General features: G+C 43.2%; 1 protein-coding gene across 2 annotated transcripts in view; it reads left to right on the forward strand.

Moving 5' to 3' along the window:
- VTI1A (vesicle transport through interaction with t-SNAREs 1A) overlaps nt 1–18,843 on the forward strand; it is a 3,369,915-nt gene that overhangs the window by 1,053,629 nt on the left and 2,297,443 nt on the right. The window lies entirely within an intron of this gene.

The raw sequence follows: 18,843 nt of genomic DNA on the forward strand, positions 1-18,843 counted from the left end.
AGGAGCCACCGGCTGGTGGCCCCCATTCTTCCGAGACCTCCCCGGAATATCCTTCCGAGGAGCCCCCACAGAAGAGAACATGCAAGAGGAAGCATGTAGACTCCCAAGATGAGTCTCTTACCTTGAACACTGACCTCGAGGAGTCAGAAGGGTCCTCCAAGTCATCCTCTGATGTTGTCTCCTTTGTAGACATCCTGGAGATCCTTAAGCAGAGGTGCGGCTGGCCCACTGTCACCTCTTCTGGTGAGTCGGGTCTCAACCTTCAGCGTCTTGGATGTCTCCACCTTTCGGCGAACTGTTAGAGCTCGTTAGTCAGAAGGTGTGGGATACTCTTGATGCCGTGGAGCCAGTCCCCAGGAGACCAAATAAATTTTTATCAGCTCCCAAGGAGAAGGAATTTTTGCCAAAGGTTGTTCCCGTAGATGCCATGGTGGTGGCGGCGGCCACTAAGTAGGAGCTAGCGGAGACTTCTTCTGTCCATCTGCCGAATGAAGAATCTAGAACGATGGACAGATATGGGAAGTGTATCTTTTCGTCAGCGGCATTTATTCTTAGATCACTGAACTACCTTACACACTTCACGAGGCTTAAGAGAGATCTCCTTAAGGAGCTAGGAGATACTCTACAAGGTACATCCACTGAGGGAGTCCCTGAGAAGATATCTGCCCAGTTGTCCACCTTGAACTCTATTGTCAACTCGTCCATGAGGCTCATCTCTTATGCAGCCGATGGAGCGAGCAGAGCAGCAGGTTCAGGAATTTCCCTAAGGCGTCATTCCTGGATGCGCCTGTGTAATTTTGCAGAACCGTTCAAGTCTACCTTTACCAACGCCCCCTTCAATGGTTCTTCATTGTTTGGACCTAAGGTAAAGGACACAGATCTGGTGCGAGCAAGAAGGGAAAACACTCTCTGCCGTGGGAGTACATTTTACGATCCCCTCTAGATCATACCCTAAGGGTCAGAGAGGTGATAAATGTGGTTCAAGAAGTCCCAGAGGTTTTTCCAGGATGCACAGGGTGACTCCTCCTTCAGAGGCAGAGGAGGAGGAGGAAATGGTCGACATCGCCCTAGAGGCAAGGGAGGACCGCAAAATCAGGGAAGCCGTGATTCGTTTCGGGGACGGCTGTACCAGTGCTCCTGATGTGAGGCCCGGCTGTGCTTCTCAGGAGCCAGTCGGGGTTGCATTTCTTTGTATCCAGAAGCCTGGCTAAATATCACTTAAGACAGATGGGTACAAAGAATTATCACCAGAGGTTATTCCATACCCTTTTCTCTGCCAGCTCATGTTCCCAAGAGGATCCTGGATGTTCCACCCAATCACAGGGATCAGGTAACTGTGGAGGTCAACAATTTGCTGGCAAAAAGAGTCATCCAAACCATCCCTGCAGACCAAATAGGATTTGGAACAGATTCTTTTTAGTGCCAAAACGTACAGGGAACTGGAGGCCCATCTTGGACCTCAGCAAATTAAACAAATCTGTAAAGAAGGGCAAGTTACGGATGGTGACACTGCAGTCTATACTCCCGTTACTAGGGAAAGACACTTGGATGTGCTCAATAGACCTTCATGACGCTTACTACCACATAAAAATGGACAGGGCATCGAGGAGTTATCTACGCTTCTGACTGGGAGCCAGTCACTACCAGTTTTGTGCTCTGCACTTTGGTCTCACCACAGCCCCCAGGGTGTTCACCAAGTGTATGGTAGTAGTGACAGCTCACCTGAGATGTCGAGGATTCCAGGTGTTTCTGTATCTGGATGACTGACTCCTGACCCCCCCCCCCACCAGGCATCTACTTCTTCATACCAGGGACACTACTATTCAACTTTGTGCCCAGTTGGGGATTACTATCAATTGGGAAAAAATCTGCCTTATTGCCCTCTCAATTTGTGATTTTTATAGACACAGAAATACACAGTAGCCATGTTAGCTCGTCTTCCATTATAAAGGGCACAGAATCTGGTTCTTCAGATTCACCTTCTTCTCCCCTTCCGAAAAGTCAAGGCCAAGACTGTTCTGAAGATTCTAGGTACCATGGCTTCTACCATACTACTAGTGCCGCTAGCCAGACTGCACATGCGGATTCTTCAGTGGCTCCTGTTGTCAGTGGTCCTTTCAACAACTACCCTTAACTCATCACATACTGCTGACAGACTCTTGCAAGAAGGACCTCATTTGGTGGACCCAACCAGTTAACCATGGGCACTCCATTTGTCCCTCACCTACCCATTGCCACTGTGACTACGGATGCCTCATAGATAGAGTGGGGGGCATTATCTAGGCATGACTGTCCAAGGCACATGGCAAGATCACCAGGCTCACCTGCATATCAGTGTTCTAGAGATGAGGGCAGTGCTCCTGGCGCTGCAAGCACTTCATGACTTTCTTCCTCTTAGGACGATTGCAATACAATCAGACATGTCGGTAGTATGGTATATCAACAAACAAGGCAGAACCAGATCATACCCACTCTGTCGAGAGGCCAATTGAGTGTGGAAATGGGCAATAACTTCCCAGCACTTTCTGGTGGAGGCGCACATCCTGGGGACAACCAACGTGATGGCCGACAAACTCAGCCGGGCAATTTTTATGCCTCATGAGTGGTCTCTGAAACAGAAAATAGCAGAGCAGATTTTCTGCAGATGGGGACAGCCTTGCTGCAATCTTTTCGCCAGCCCAATCAATGCCAAATGCAGCAGCTATTTCTCCCTAATCCCCCCTCCTGGGGAGTCACCAAGAGATGCACTTGTTAATGATTGGCCTGTGGGTCTCCTTTATGCTTTCCATCCCTTTACTCTCATATCCAAGGTGATTCAGAAAGTGAAACAGCTGGGAAGCAAACTGATCCTCAATGCTCCTTACTGGCCTCGACAGATTTGGTTCCCATTTCTCAGGCCTCATCTCCTAGATGATCCATGGATTCTGGACCCAGTGCCAGATCTCTTGACGCACATGTCAGGTTCACGTCACCCCACCTTACACACCCTCAATTTGACAACTTGACTGCTCCAGTTCCATCCCTAGTCAGGTTTCACGACTTCTCACCCTCTATGACTCATATCGTTACTTCCTCTCATAAACTCTCCACTAGGAAATTATATTCCAGTAAATGGAGGAGGTTCTCTATCTGGGCTGAGAAAAAGAATGTTGACACTTATTCCTTCCATTCCAGTGGTTTTGGAATTTTTGTCTGAACTTTTCCACCAGGGATCTGCGGCTGCCACAATCAGGGTTCAATTGGCAGTGACTTCTAATTTTCATCTAGGCCTACAAGATTCTAATCTGATGTCACATAGGTTGTGCAAAACCTTCCTCAAAGGTGCCACTTTGTTAAGACTCCCATTTCAGGATCCGGTTGCTTCATGGGACTTGAATTTTGTGCTATCCAAATTAACATCCCCACCCTTTGAGCCTTCTCATTCATCGCCTTTGACATTTCTGTCTTGGAAAACTTTATTTCTGGTGGCAATCACATCTGCTAGACTAGTGTCAGAGTTACAAGCTCAGAGTTACAAGCATTGTCTGTCAAACTCCCTTATCTGATATTTCACAAAGACAGAGTATCTCTTCGTACTAATCCATCCTTTGTCCCCAAAGCACTTTGAACCCAATCCATAGAACATTCCAATGCAGCAGATTACAGGTTTCATCAGTTGGATGTTCATAGACAATTACATTTTTATTTGCACCGGACTAAGGAATTCAAGAAGTCAGACCAATTATTTATTTCCTTCTCCGACTCCAGATTAGTTCTACCAGTTTCCAAAGTGACCCTTTCAAATTGGATCTCTAGCTGTATAGCTTACATTTACACTTCTGATGGTAAGCCTTTACCTTTCAAAATTAAGGCTCATTCTATGAGATCTCAGTCTACCTCTGCAGCCTTTCAAGCCAGGGTCCCACTTGATAATATCTGTGCAGCAGCAACTTGGGCTACCCCTCACACATTTATTACTCATTACAAATTGGATTTAACCTCCAGGGCTAGAGCATCCTTTGGTTTCACGGTACTCAGGAGTATTTTTCCTTGAGCCACCCAAGAATAAGGTGCTAGGGATGTTGTCTCATGTGTAAGAATGAAGGCGATATAGGACTACAGAACATAAAGAAGTTATGTATTCACCATAACGTTCCATGTTTGTAGTCCATCTCGCCCTTCATTCTTAAGAACCCACCCTCCTACCCCCATCCTGGAAGTATCTGGAGACAGAAAATTATTGTTATTATTATTCACTGGAGACCTTTTATTATTGGGTTCTTTCTGTATGGTTTGTTATTATTTCCCTTAGTTAGCAGCAAACAAGATCTAGGGATTGTACTGGTGCACCATGGTATACCTACCTAGCCACAAGCCAACTAGAAGACTTTGAGCTTGTAAATAGGCCGAGTCGGAGCCGAGGATCAGCTCCCGAACCCATGTGTAAGAATGAAGGGTGAGATGGACTACAAACATGGAACGTTATGGTGAGTACACAACTTCTTTTTGTTTTACTGTTGCATTCAACATCCCCAGATCTCTCTTTCCGTTTCTTGCCTGCATAGTTCTCCTATCCCAGGTATACTTGTAACCCAAGTTTTTTTGCTGCAGGTAAAACATGCTGAATTTTTCAGTTTGATTACAGATTTAATGTTTGTGATTTTCCTGCTTTAAATTCATTACTGTCTTTCATTTACATTTTCATGTAAAAAGGGTCCATTTAACTGAGTGGTCTCTAATTATTTAGCTGTTAGAAAAAATATCTAAGTTAGCAGACAGTAAAGTACATCTTCAACCAGTGTAAAAATGCATTATTTGTCTTCCTTAATAAACTTATAATTGCACCTCCTTTCAGGGCATTTCACACGTGCGGGTTGATTGCAGTATAGTCTACAATTAGCAGATAAGAAATTATGGAAAAAGCACCCCCCCCAAGCCAGTCATCATTATGTATTCCTGCTCTTTTTGCCTTAAATTGCTCATGTCTTTTTAAACCCTGCTTCAGTTGTCAAACTCTTCCTCCCCTTTTTGAGTGTGGCGTCTCTGCTGTACTTCATTGTTGTTAGGCAAATCCTGTTTTCCACTTCCCTTCCCACCAGTCTGCTCAGGACTTATATTTTACTTCATTTCATCTTCCATTTTCTTGTATTCTTTTTGACATTGGATGTTTGTGTTTGCACTCATACAAAAATGGGTTGCTAATCTGCCTTCAATATTCACCCCACATGGTTAAGTAACAACCTTTTGCCTTCCCGATCTTTGTTTTTCATACTGGAGCACCCTAATGTTCAGTCTGTTCCTTTTTGGGTTGATTTCCTTTTTTTCTGGGAATTGTGCAGTCTCACATAAGCAGAGCTTTTCTCATCAGTGACATAAAATAATGTACAACACTGACAGCATTCCCACTTTACAGATCCAGCTTGCAAAGCTCTCAGTAGCTTAGTATCATATTCCCCTGAATCACCACTGCTCAGCCCTACTTACCCAGTAGCTGGTTTCCATTCATGGGCACAGAGCCCCAAATGGCGAATCAGATAAAGATCATGGCTGAATGACATTCGTCTCTGTGAAATAGTTCTAAAATACTTAGACATAAAAGGGAAAATCAACTTTGTGCATAAATGTAGGAAGATGCACTGTCTTCTAACGCTTCTTTTCAGGGAAATGTGGGAGATTCTGTTCATTTAAATTGATTTGATTAACTCAGACAAGATGAGACTACAGGAATCAAACCAAGAGCTGCAGATCTTAGTTCATTGCCATAACCCATCATCCTTTACTGTTCATGACTTTAATTATTTCAGTGCTTGTTGTGAGTCCATTTGATAGACCCAGCATTCTTATTTTGTTCTGTTTTCCACACTCTCCAGTTGCATACAATGTAACTTGCCTAGTGCTGATTTTCTGGAGCGAAAAAAAAAAATCTTGTGGCTATGTCGCTGTACCTGCTTGGTTCCCTGAGGAATGCAAATGTAGACGTTTCTTGTTTTACATCTTAGCTAGATAATTAACAGGACATAACCAGCTGGCTCTCTGGTAGATTGGTCCATCCAGCTGTTTTTCCTCTCTCCCTCTGCCCCTTCACTGCACATCCAGCTTTCACTCCTGTATTGTTGTCAGATGCCATGCTTAGCTTTTTTTTCCTTCTTTGCATATCATTACTCCCCCCTCCTTATTTTCTTTGCTCAATTTGTATATCTCTCTGGATTTATCAGTATATAAAACATTTACCCATGCACTCCTACTACATCACCTCCTGTCTCCCACTGATCCCGGCCGATGTGCTTTCTTTTCAGTGAGCCCATGCATATCCTGAAAACATTCCTTCCTTGCTTTTGTTACCACTGATTCTTTGGTGTTTCTTTGTGTTACTATGCAGTTGTATTTACTAATATTCCATTATTGCTGGCACTCATTTCCTTATTTCTTCTTTCTGCAGTACATGGCTGTTTGTCTGGCAGTGCATACAATCTCTTTTTTTCTTGCTGCAACAGAAAATAATGGATGAATGTACTTTTTCAGTAGAATAGGTTAACTAAGAAGGAGACTGTTTTATTTGGTCGTGCTTGTGTGTGAAATCTTTAGCCAAGTGCCTGTGCTGTAACTTCCTTGTTCTTGGGGCTTAAGAACACACTTTAGCATATAGCCAGAGTCCAGCAGGAAGTTGGCACTGTATTTATATAGCTTTTTTTTTTTTCTTACTCAAAATGTTGCTTTCTGTTAAGCAGCTGAGTTCACTTTATGACACTAACATCAGTTATAAAGTGCTACACTGGAATGTACACTAGGGAGAGGATATCACAAAAAATTGAGAGTTGTGAACGCAAGCTTACTTCATTCAGGCAAGTGGTATTTCTAACCACATTACAACATAATCAGGGAGATGAATAATGTTTTGCTCTTCTATAAGCATTGACTTCATCTGTGCCTTTTGTATGCCTAAGTGCATTTCAAAGCCACTTGGAATTTCCAAACTTCCCCTTGAGTGGTGTTTGCCAGTCCCCAGCATTCGTCACTGTCACCACCCAGTGAGGAAGTGAGCTGAAGAGCCACCACTATTGCCAGCATTGATGGCTTTGACATCCTCGCCCCCAGATCTTGAGTGGACACACCTCTACTGACCCACCCTCTAATCCAGAAGGCTTTATGTCTGCAGGTTTAACCTCCATCCAGCCTGAAGAGACCCACCTACCATCCATACTAACCCTCCCCAACCATACAAGGGAAGGACATCTTCCCTTGCTATTGCCATTAAGTGCCTGAGCCATTAATCAAACTCCGGTAGCTTGGGTCACAGTTAGGGCTTTATCTCTACACCACCAGCGAGGTGATCTGACATACCATTTGATGCATATGAAGACATAAGAAGGTAACCTGAAGGGCCCCAGCTCAGTGACATAGAGGGATGAAGCCCTGAGTATAACACAAGTGACCTGAGTTTGAATATCTTCTCAGGCAGTGGCAGAATCAGAGCAGGGTAAGCAATATTTAGCAGCTGTCGGGGGGGGGGGGGGTTTGTGGTTTACCTGTTGGATAACACTTGATGGGAGCACTGGATGTTACACGTGTGGGGCATGGGCCTACAAAACGCTTGCTGCCATAGCGCAAGCATACTGGTTGGGGTAGCCAGAGCATGAGTGCAGACTTCCAACAACTGGCAGGAATTAATGCAGTTTGAAGAAGCCACCACAGGAAGGGGAGTGCTCCCGGGGGGGGGGGGTAGGCCATTATGTCAGACTTGAAAGAAGTTGTGCTCCCTACCACCCCAATTCTCACTATAATGGTAACAAGGAATGAATGTGATGTAGGCATTTCACCGAACGCAGGGCTGCCTGGCTTTTGCCTCAAACAGAACAGGTGGACCAATTAGTTAAAGTCAGTGGAAGTCACCAGGCTGAAGTAGCAAAAGAAAAAAAAAGTGAAAGAATTATTTGATTGAACCACAGAAAATAGGTTGTAGCTGTACTTGTTTCCTGGACTACACAGTAATTCTGACAGGCTGGCCTAGGAGTAAAAGCAAAGCAGACTGCACATAAAGATGAATTGCCCATATATTTTTTAATTCATCAGAATATTGTAGAAATGTGAGCTTGCAGTCTTGTGTTGACCGAGCATGCCTGCAGTTTGTCTGCTGCTACTTAGATTATTATTCAAGATGTTTCTTTTTTTTTTTTTTTTTTTTTTTATTATTTTAAAACAAGTTTGACCAAGGTGCTGTGACCCACCGTATTTATTTAATGATGTCATTGGGAGGTGGCTTCATTGGCCCAGACAAGCTTACTGCCCTGCTGTCTTCTTGAACTGACCTAAATTGAACTGGCTCATTAGGGATTGATTTCAGCTAGTTTAGATAAGCAGAAAGCGTCTTAGCTCAAGCCCCAGAGGCTTCGACTACTAAAAGTTCACTCAATGCCGGGCACATACCAACTCTGCAGGCTATCAACTTTATTAGCATGGAGCTAAGCTGATTAGGCCTTGTCAGTCCAAGGTGCCAATATCTCGTTCAAGAGGACCTTTTTGTTATAAGGCATTGAAGCAAGCAACAAAGCGAGAGATGTGTGGTGTGCATCCCTGCCGTTGTAACCATGCAGGGCGCTAGTGCCCTGTGATGATGTGACGACTGTATTAAAGAGTACATCAATTTGTTTAAAGCGTTTTGATTTTTTTGGTGGTATTAAGAGAGGGAACATCATGGTTACAGCTTTACTGGAAAGCAAAAAGAGTCCTAAAAGAAAAAAAAAGTGCTTCTTTGAAGCCTACTGTTGCTTTGAGTCTTGCTGTGTAAATGGGCGCTCCTGTGCTCTTGTGACTGGCACGCTGTGATCCTCTCCCTGCCCTCTGGTAACTTTGGTACTTTCCATTTTTAGGCAAATGAATCTTTGTAACAGGAAATGTAATTTAAATGATTATTTCAATAAATGTATAATTTCATTTTAATGTACAAGTGCTTTTGAAAAATATATTAATATCCAACTCATGTGTGCCTAGTAGTATATTTTGTTGTAATGTATATTTTTTTGCATTCCAACAGTATATTGTATTTTATATTAATTGCAGACGTCACAAAGTAATTATTTCTTGATAAGACATTTATAGTGCAAAGTACCATAAAACACGGTGAGTTGTTTTCCAAGAAATAAAGCAAAGAAGCCTTATTTATTTAACAAAAAATGTATTTTATAAAACATGTGAAGCATTATCCTTGTACATATGTAACCATAGCTGTTAAACATATCACCACATTGCGCAGTACGTAAATGGGCCAAGGGTTTTTGCACTGCACCAGCACCTCTGATGAAGACGTGGGGATGATAATTGTGTCTAAGTCCCACTGTGCACACGGTCTTCCAAGCAAATGAGTACAGGATCAAAGAACTTTGTCAGATAATGATCCTTTCCCCTCACTAGTGTGCCTGTCTCAATATCATGTTCCTGTATGTCCAGCCCTGCAATATTTAAGCTTCCCTGTTTTTCTCAGCTTGTAAATAGCTTTGTTTCCAGCTTTTGAACTCTTGCATTCTGTGCGTTTTGTGTATGTGTTTGTGTATTTTTATATATATTAGCTGCCAGAAATCATTTGTAGAGCTCCACCATCCTTTCAGTGAAAAATACCTCCTGATATTAATGCCGTCTTCCATCATTTAGACGTGTTGTACTCACTTGCATTTTGTATAGATTTGTTATACTTTCCTTGTATACTCTGTCACTTGCCATGATGCTACAAAGCATCTTTTCTACTTTCTTCACTCTCCTTTTTCCACTGGGTAGGTATTGGCTACTAAAATCCTTCCTTGGAATGCACTGAGTGCAGTTTTTGTACCAGAGTCATCACCTTCCTATAGATGTGCATGTGTTTTGCCTGTAGTGTTTCATTGAGATGTTCTCTAGTGTTGCACATATTTCTGCAGTTTATTCTTAACTGTGACATTCAGAGTAACATTGCTATTGTCTTGTGAAATAACAGTCATAGCTTACAAGGAATTGGAATTACTATAAGGGTCTGCTGGGTTGAAGGACTAGAAGCATTGATGCACAGATGCAGCTGTGATCAAGAGAAGTGATTTGTGCTAAATACTAGCAACAGAAAGAAGTGAGACACAGAAAGTCTGCTATGCTGTCAAGAACTGAGACTATATGTGGGGAGGGTTTGCAAGTGAGTTGATTGAAAGAACCAGAGCAAAACACATTCTGTTTACACCAAAGTATTTCAGGGCAAGAGCTGATTGGGAGAGGGAGCCTAATGTGTCAGCATTATCTACCCGAGTATCTGAATTTGCATGACCTTACAAAGTTGTAACATGTTGGATAATGGTTGTCCAGCACAGACATGAACATAATTTGTGGTTTTCTTTGGGGAGAGACTTTCCAGGGTGTCACAAATAAAGTACAAATCTGTTATAATAGCTGCTTGTAAGTATGATCAGAAAAAAATTGCAGTTGTCTTTAGTAAGACACAAAAATATAAAAGAAACCCACAACAAAACATTTTGGGGGTAAGCCACCCTGTACCCCCATACAACTCTGCTCTTTTAATTCTGAGATTTTTGCTGTTCCAGGGAATGGCAGCAATCACAGAGATGCTATAATCTAGATTTTAAAATGCAAAACCCTGGAAACCACATTAGTGATTGTACATTATGCGCTTTTTGCTAGTTTTCTATTCTAAGACTGGAGGTCCCTTTCCATATGGAGTATGTCACCTTTGCAAGAAAAGACACATTACACTTTCATATCAAGCTTCCTAAAATCAAACAGTGCTATATTTTTTTGAAGCTTTGAAATAATTGAATAAATGGTTAAATTTAACTTTTAGTAAAAGGTGTGGGTAGAGGTAGAGGTTAATAATTCCCTCTGTGCGTGACTGTTCGGCCTGTAAAACATTTTGACTGTTGTACATCAGTAAATCATGACTAAGACTGTAATTTATAAAGGCTTACCGCAAGACAAAAGCTTTAATGTGGCAGATTTCCCCAATGGGTAAGCCTGTCTGATTCACAGACCACTCTACCACTGAGGTTTTACCTGGTGGGAGCCTCAGAATAAAGGGTGCTCTCCTGGGTAGAACTACATCATAATGCAGCAGTCTGGGGGAGTTGCTTATGCTAATTAGCTGTGTGCTGCTCCCAGAAAATGTCAGCAGCTCATTATTTGCATAACTTGTACAGGGTAAAATTTCACCGTTGGGGGGGAAAAGAAAAAAAAAGTCACCCATTCACTGTTATGGGAGACCTGAGGTACAAATAAGATCAGCAAAGACATGGAGGCATGAGTGAAACTCTATAAATGTGTGTGTGTGTTTGCATGTTAATGCGTGCACATATCAGTGCTTTTTTCTGTTGACTGTTTAATGATTGTAATCAACTGTTGAAGGGTTTATTTGTTGATGTGTATGCATGAGGAGGAGGCTGGGAATGTGTATATATTTAAACATGTGAATATGTATGTGTGTGTTTTTTTTTCTATAGGTGTCTGAATGTATGTGAGTGTAGGGGCTGCTAGGGATAACATTGCCACTGTCAGGTCTCCCAGCACTAGAGAGCAGAGAGTTACAGCTGGAAAACTGGTGGCATATCTTGTGGAAATCATCAGATTGCCACAGTGCTCTTTGCCTGGACTGTTGATGTCTTACATTTCTGCTGCAAGCAGTGCCCATGGTGTGGGGTGTAAAGTCAGTTTTTCAGCAGATGGTTTAAAAAAATGGAAAAATGGGTGCTGTGATAGAAAGTAGTATGGTGGTGGGGGGGTGGAGGTACTTTCCTAATGATTTAGGCAGAATGGTAGAGTGACCCAGGATAAAGCAGCTGTGTTGCCTGCAAAGAAGTTTATGGTGCTGTAGGTTGAGTGGAGGTAATCCAGGAGGATTCAAAGTTTGTGTGCAGCAGAGAACCAGGACCATTCATCCTGCAGTACAAGAATGTTGAGGTTGCATTTGCAGGCTTGTAAGCAGTTCTGTTGGCTACAGAGAGACAGCAAGCTGCTACAGTGGGTTCATATGGGTTTTCACTTGCATTTTCAGTGTAGTACTTTTCATAGTGAATGTCAGTAGTTTGAGCTTGTTACAGCAAATGATTTTGAATTTTATCTTCCCTTGTGTTCGATCTCGGAGTATGCTATATTAAAGAAGTGTGGAGGGCTTGTGCCCACTTCACTCTGGGATGCTGATTTGATTCTGTTTGCTGGAAAAGGCACACAGAGTCAGCTTTTAGTGAACGTAATTTCTTAGTCTGCTGTAATTTCTACAGATGCAGCAAACCAGGTAAATGATATGCAGGCGGGGGAGAGTGGAAGTCCTAGAACCCCCTGCCCTTTGCGTTAAAGGAGAGGTCCACGCTACGTAAGGAGGCTACATAAAGACAGGTGCACACTATATAAGGAAAGGTGCACACTACATAAGGACACTACATAAGGAGAGGTGCACAATACGTAATGAGACTATGTAATGAGAAGTGCACACTATGTCATGAGAGGTGTACACTGTAAGGACACTACATACGGAGAGGTGCACATTATGTAAGGAGATGTGCACACTACGTAAGGCCACTATATAAAGAGAGGTGCACACTATATAAGGAGACTATGTAACGAGAAGTTCACACTATGTCATGAGAGGTGTACACTGTAAGGACACTACGTACGGAGAGGTGCCCATTATGTAAGGAGATGTGCACACTACGTAAGGACACTGTATAAAGAGAGGTGCACACTATATAAGGAGACTATGTAACGAGAAGTGCACACTATGTCATGAGAGGTGTACACTGTGTAAGGACACTACATACGGAGAGGTGCACATTATGTAAGGAGATGTGCACACTACGTAAGGACACTATATAAAGAGAGGTGCACACTATGTAAGGAGAGGTGCACACTACATAAGGATACTACATAAAGACAAGTGCACACAACATAAGGAGAGTATGTAAGGAGAGGTGCACACTGTGTAATGAGAGGTGCACACTGTGTAATGAGAGGTGCACACTGTGTAATGAGAGGTGCGCACTGTGTAATGAAAAGTGCGCACTGTGTAATGAAGATTGCGCACTGTGTAATGAAGATTGCGCACTGTGTAATGAAAAGTGCACACTGTGTAATGAAAAGTGCACACTGTGCAATGAATAGTGTGCACTGTGAAATGAAAAGTGTGCACTCTGAAAGGAGAGGTGCACATTATGTAAGGAGATGCGCACACTACTTTAGGGTATGTTAGAACTAATATTAATGTACAAGGTCATAAGGAGGGAGAAAAGTTGTTGAAGAGAAGTGACAGATATTTCAAGGGATGAGGTGGGTAAAGATGTTCTGAATTTAGACATGAAATAAAAAGACAGTTCTTCTAACAGAAAGTAGTACATGTATGGGATTTTTTTTTTTGCATCTTTATACCCCCACATTGCCTGCCAGTCATCAGCTTCATCTCAGATAGTCATACCGTTCTCTCCCCTTCACTGGGGACAAGTGCTGGCTGAGAGAGGCTGTCACATAGGCAACCATCAGGGTTGGTTTGAGATTTATAATTTTTAACTTTACGTCCTTATGCCTCTTTATCAAGGGTGCACCTGATCTCCAAAAAGAGGTGACATCTGTAGGACTGCCCTGCCCACCCACAAGAGACACCTTATGCTTATTTCCCTGGACGCCACCAAGAAAATCAACTTGCATTTGTATGCCCATGTGCCTATCTGCCCCCCCCGCCACATTTCATGGATGCCCATCCTCCCCCCCGTGCTCTTATGCACCCAAGCTGCTACTAAGACTGGGTTCACCTGGGCAATATCAGAGCTTTATCCATGTACACCACCATTGCAGACTAAATGTGTGGAATGAATTGTTAACACAAAATGATGCCCTAGCCCTTCATCTCTTCAAATGAAGAAAAAAAAAAGCACTTCATTGTAATTAGGTGATTTTTACAGTTACATTTAACCCCCCCCCCCCAATCGTTCTTCCATTGAAGACCAACAAAACAAGGCCATTCCTTCTACTGGCACACCTACCACGCCAAATGCACAAAACCGTCCTTCCCCCTCCTGATCCAGCCATTCAGGTCCTATTTCTGTGCCCTGCCCCTAACTCTCCTTCCACATATTTTATTGGAAAAAAATCATATCTTCTATTAAACTGCTTGCTACAAATGTTGCAAATAGCTGCTACAGTTTATACCCTGCCTGCACAGAGTGCTACAGGTCTAGGATTTTAGTTAAAAAATAAATAAAAGAAGATTTTTTTTTAATTTATTTTTAAACTGTAGCAAACTACTTGCTACAGTTTAGATCACCCACAGAGTATAGTGCCCAGATTAACCACAGATGCAGTACCAGCCAGTATTGCATAAAAGAGAGGTCCGGAATGGCAGATCACACCCCACCAACACTTTGTACCTGGGGTAGTTGCCCCTCTCGTCCCACTCTAGCAGTGTTACTGGCAAGTAGATCAGTTGTATAGGATCTAGTTGCACCCTCAGGTAAACCAGTTATATTTTTACCTAATTCCTTCAATTCTTTTTTACCCACCTCTTCTGTGATCCTGGTGTGCATAAACATAAACATGTGTTTATTTCTTGATATATGTACATTTGTCTTAGGAACTGATATAACCAACCAAACGGAAAAAAAGACACGGTAGTCACTTAACAGGAATGACATATTCGAAACCTGAAAGAATGGGAGCAGAAATGTTTATATTTTTGGGGGAGTGGGTGCATCACATCCACCATTTCATTTGTTTGATGGCAAACGCATGTCAGTGTTTAAATGACTTTACCATTCTACCTTTCCTGCATTTCACCCTTCTTTCTCTGTCTGTCCCCTTCTGAGTTTAAAACTGATTCTTGGACTGCATTGATTTTTGGATTATTTTCCCACTCATCTGCCCAGTTCATGTTGAGTTTTTAAACCTGGTGACATCTTAGCTGTCTCCCCTACTGTAAATTAGAGTTTTCAAGTTCCTCCTGTGATGCCCGTGCACTAGCTGAGCAGTCAAGGAGCCTCAATCCTCACCACTAACACCAGCGAGGGGTGTCCATATAGGGAAAGGATAATAAATACACACACACAGTAAAGTATAATTTCCCTTAAGAACACACACAGATCACAGTCTGTCTGGGGTAGTTTCTCCCTTTCTCTCCAGGTCCCCAATAAGACTCCCCACTGGCACAGCTATAGGGTCCATATATATTTGAGATAAGAGTTTATACAACCACACAGACACTCCTGGGGAAGACTGGCTCAGGTTCTCCAGCTGTGTCCCTTTTACCCATACTATATGGTATAAATCACTGCCACCACCCACTAATATTTATCAGCTACTCAAAGACCCTTATGAAGGGTGTCCAATTATTACTGTGCAGTATTATTATCCAAATGGTAAGTGCAACCTAACAGTCAAGACTTATTTGGCGTCACTTGGTACAATATCCCTATATACATGCAATGTCCTGTTAGAGTTTAAATTATCTCTACACAAAACAGCCACAGTTGAAAGGTTTAAAAATCTGTAATAATAAATAATAAAAACAGAAGACAATACTTCTTATTACACAGTGCTAGTCAAGAGTTCAGAGATCACAAAGAAATACTTAAAATAATACTGTAGAAAAGTTCTAACATCAACACAGAAAAACACTTGGTGTAATATTCCTAATTCCTAAGAGAAAGCACAGTTCTAAATCAAAGCAGGCAGTGCTGGTGAATTGAATGTTCTCAAGACAAAATGCTCAGAGCTCTCAGATTCTCTCTCTTTAAATTGATAACACAGATCTGCTTCACATGACATCATTCTTCACACTTCTCTGTTGTTCCCTGACTAACAGAAACTACATTTACATTCTTTACACCTGGTCAGAAACCAGAGCAGTAAAGGACATTTATACTTGCAAATTCTAGCCATTAACATCGATCTTAAAACAATAGGCAAGATACCTCCCCCTAGACATATCGGCTCCGAATTTTAACATCAAAGACAATCATGAAATACTTGACTTCGCTTTCTTACAGCAGAGTGCACTGTTGTTACATTTTTGCAGTTCAATATCCAATGTAGTCTTCACATTTAAGAGAACAAACCTGTAGCTTACATTAATATTTACAAATGACAGAATTATCTACAAAGTTATATCTGGCTAGGCTGGCAGCCTTTACCTATCTTCAAACATCTCCCCCCTGAAGAACTCAAGCTAGTTTATCAAGGGACCCTTGTGAAACGCTGCTTGAGAGGGTAAGGTCTATCTGAGTACACCTTTCCCCATTCCCTGTCTTGAGAGCCCATCTGCGTTGGCATTGCTAATCCCACTGCGGTGCTGCACTGAGATTTCATATGCTTGCAACCCTAGGCTCCATCTTAGCATTTTGCTGGCTGACTCTATTTAACCATGTCAGGTCTGTGAGGGGAGCAGCTACAGTACTATAACTGGGGACGGACTTTCTGTAGTACCCTGCTGTCCCTAAGAATGCCCTCACCTGGTTTTTGGTAACAGGTGTAGGCCATGCCTGAATGGCTTCTACTTTGGCAGGTTCTGGCCTGATCTTACCACTCCCCACTCTATGTCCCAGGTGGGAGACTTCTGCCATACCCACCTGACATTTGCTTGGCTTAATGGTCAACCCTGCCCTCTGTAGTCTGCCCAGCACCTCCCTGACATGTTGAAGGTGCTCTTTCCAGGAATGGCTGTAGATGGCAATGTCATCTAGTTAAGCAAGGGCAAACCTTCCTGCTTCTGCTAGGATATGATCTACCAGCCTCTGGAAAGTCGCTGGGGCATTTTTCATCCCAAAGGGCATCTTTGTGAACTCATTCAAGCCAAAAAGAGTCACAAAGGCTGACTTCTCTCTATCACTGGAAGTTAAGGGCACCTGCCAATAACCCTTGGTAAGATCAATAGTTCTAAGATACTTAGCCCCACCCAGCTACTCTAGGGCCTCATCTGTCCTAAGCATGGGGTAAGCATCTGACTCTGTGTGACTATTTAATTTCATGTAGTCCCCACAAAACCTGGTGCCGCCATCCTTCTTTGGCACCAGCACCACTGGGGAGACCCAGGAACTGTTGGACTCTTGAATTTCCCCTAGTTCCAACATCTCCTGTATCTCCTCCCTCAGAGTCTGTTTGACTCTCTCAGGCACCCTATAAGGGACCTGCCTAATAGGACTTTGGGGTCCTGTATCCACTTGGTGCTGCACCAGGTGGGTGCACCCTGGCTTCCCAGTGAATATGTCCCTAAACTCCTGTAACACTGCTTGGATTTCTCGAACATGGGTAGGAGATAGCTGCTGGCAAATTGCTACCAATACCACTGAGGTGTCAGTCCGAGCCTCACTGAGATCATCAGTCAACAGATCTCCGTCAGACTCCTCCTGCAATCCACTGCAAATGCTCAGCACAAGGGCCTCCCTATCATGGTATGGTTTCATCATGTTAACATGGTACAATTTGTCCCCTGCCTAGCAGTTCCACCATGTAGTTAACATCACTTACCTTTCTTACCACCTTGTAGGGTCTCTCCCAAGCTGCTTGCAGCTTGTTGTGTCTGACAGGAATGAGAACCATTTACCTGCTGCCCCACAGCATACTCTCTAGCTCGAGAATTCTTGTCATACCACACCTTTTTCTGTTGTTGGGCTTCTGCCATGTTCTCCTGGGCCAAGCCCATGAGTTCCCTGAGCCTTGTCCTGAAGTTCAGGACATGTGTCATAACAGACTCCTTGTGAGATTTACACTCATCTTCCCACTCATCATGAATTAAATCTAGAGGTCCCCTCACCCTATGCCCATACAGCAACTCAAAGGGGGAAAAACATGTGGATTCCTGGGGAACCTCTCTGTAAGCAAACAACAGATGGGGCAAATATTTGTCCCACTCTCTGTTAAACTGGTCTGCAAATGCCTGTAGCATGGACTTGATTTTAGAGTTTAACCTGTCAACAACACCATTAGTCTGGGGATGGTAGGCGATGTTTTTCAGGTGCTTCTACCCACAGAATTTCCACAGACAAGCTAGCAGGTCTGACATGAAATTGGAGCCTCTGTCAGTCAGTATTTCTTTTAGGAAACCTACCGTGCTGAAAACCCTAACAATGCATTTGCCACCTTGTCTGCCTCAGTGGAGGGACAGAGCCGTATTGTGTAGCATAATCCACTACCACTAGGATATAATTTTTCCCTGTGGAACTTGGGGTACTCAGAGGTCCCAGAGTATCCATAACTACCCTCTAAAATGGCACCTCAATCACAGGCAAAGGCATCAAAAGAGCTCTCACCTTGTCTCCTGCCTTGCCTACCTTTTGGCACTGCTCACAGGTCCTGCAGTACCCTGTTACATCTCAGGAAATTCCAGGCCAATAGAGGTTCTGCATAATGCATCTCTTTGTTTGTTTTTATTCTTATATGACCTGCAAAGGGAATATCATGGGCTATGGCTAGAAGCACCAGACGGTAGGCTCTAAGCACTACCAACTGCTGTACCCTCTCACCTTCTAGCCCTCCCTCAGGAGTCCACTCTATATACAGTAACCCTTTGTCCCAGTATACAGATTCCTCCTTCCATTGAGAATCAGGTGCCTCACTAGCTACCTGCCTCAGGCCTTGCAATGTAGGGTCTGAGAGCTGAGCCTGTCTCCACTCTGTCTTTGTAACCCTTCCCAACTCCCTTTCCACAGGATGTTTGGCATCCTGTGACAGTGGTGTCTCACTGTCAGCCTGGGTACTACTACTCACCTCTACCTTTGCAGTCACTCTTTCCAAGGGAACATCAGTACCCACAAGCAGCTGTGGCTCACCTCCAGTCTCACTGCTACAGAGCATCTCCCTCCCTGAAGTAACCACCTCACCAGTCCTGGCTGCAAGTATGCTGTCTGTCTGGGTCTCCCCCAG

This window comes from Protopterus annectens, chromosome 14.part0, assembly GCF_019279795.1.
Source record: "Protopterus annectens isolate FY-2018-M chromosome 14.part0, PAN1.0, whole genome shotgun sequence".
NCBI classification, from domain to species: domain Eukaryota; kingdom Metazoa; phylum Chordata; order Ceratodontiformes; family Protopteridae; genus Protopterus; species Protopterus annectens.